Raw genomic sequence first — 1,045 nt, forward strand, 5'->3', positions numbered from 1 at the left:
ATAATCGATTGTGGAATAAAACTCAGTGGTCATACTGCAGACGAAACGAACTAAAACCTGTAGTCATTACGAATTATTTAGAAATCCCGTAGAACCTTTTGATGTCTGTGTCTGCCATTTACGTATATTGAGAATTGGGGCAGTCACAGTGCAGTGCATTGTACCGCGGTTTGTCTTCCAGCAGGATGGATTTTTGTGGTAGAAGGCCAAAATCTTGCACACAGACGAAAAAAAGACATCGTAATACCAAGGAGGAGTTGTGCAACATAAATAAAAGTTGGTAGGCGTGTTTCTACAGCTGAAAGGCGATGTCTATTCAAATTTCACGCCAGTCGCATAAGAGTGGGGCTAGAAGCGCCATTATGAGGATGCAAATTATGTTTGCTTTAAATACACGATGTAACGGTCGTGATCGTTAGCTACGATTGAGACTGGATGTGGTGGGCTGATATTAGTTAAAAAAACCTTTAAGGTGACAGACACCATTATCAACGCCTCACTGAGTTGAAAGAGGTTGTGTAATAAGGCTACGAGAAGCTAAATGTTCATCGGAGCACGCTCTGCTGGAGAGTGAAAATTTCATTCTAGAAACATCCCACAGGCTGTGGCTAAGCCATGTCTCCGCAATATCCTTTCTTCCAGTAGTGCTAGTTCTGCAAGGTTCGCAGAAGAGCTTCTGTGAAGTTTGGAAGGTATGAGACGAGGTACTGGCGGAATTAAAGCTGTGAGGACGGGGCGTGAGTCGTGCTTGGGTAGCTCAGTTGGTAGAGCACTTGCCCACGAAAGGCAAAGGTCCCGAGTTCGAGTCTCGGCCCGGCACACAGTTTTAATCTGCCAGGAAGTTTCATATCAGCGCACACTCCGCTGTAGAGTGAAAATTTCATTCTAAGCTAGATGTTCCTTCTACTATACTGCAGGATTGTAGCCGTTGTACGAGGTACATTCAAGTTCTAAGGCCTCCGGACATTGTTTTAAAATGAGGCCGTCTTCATTGTCAATACGTCACAGAGACGGCAGCACTGTGCGGCAGATGGAATTTTACCGC

The 1,045-nt window shown here is 44.9% G+C and overlaps 1 non-coding gene across 1 annotated transcript; it reads left to right on the forward strand.

Moving 5' to 3' along the window:
* The first annotated feature begins 745 nt into the window (after window positions 1–745).
* Trnas-cga (transfer RNA serine (anticodon CGA)) lies at window positions 746–820 on the forward strand. Its single transcript has one exon. It is a non-coding gene; the product is annotated as a tRNA-Ser (tRNA).
* The last annotated feature ends 225 nt before the right edge of the window (window positions 821–1,045 follow it).

Source organism: Schistocerca cancellata, chromosome 10 (assembly GCF_023864275.1).
Source record: "Schistocerca cancellata isolate TAMUIC-IGC-003103 chromosome 10, iqSchCanc2.1, whole genome shotgun sequence".
NCBI classification, from domain to species: Eukaryota; Metazoa; Arthropoda; class Insecta; order Orthoptera; family Acrididae; genus Schistocerca; species Schistocerca cancellata.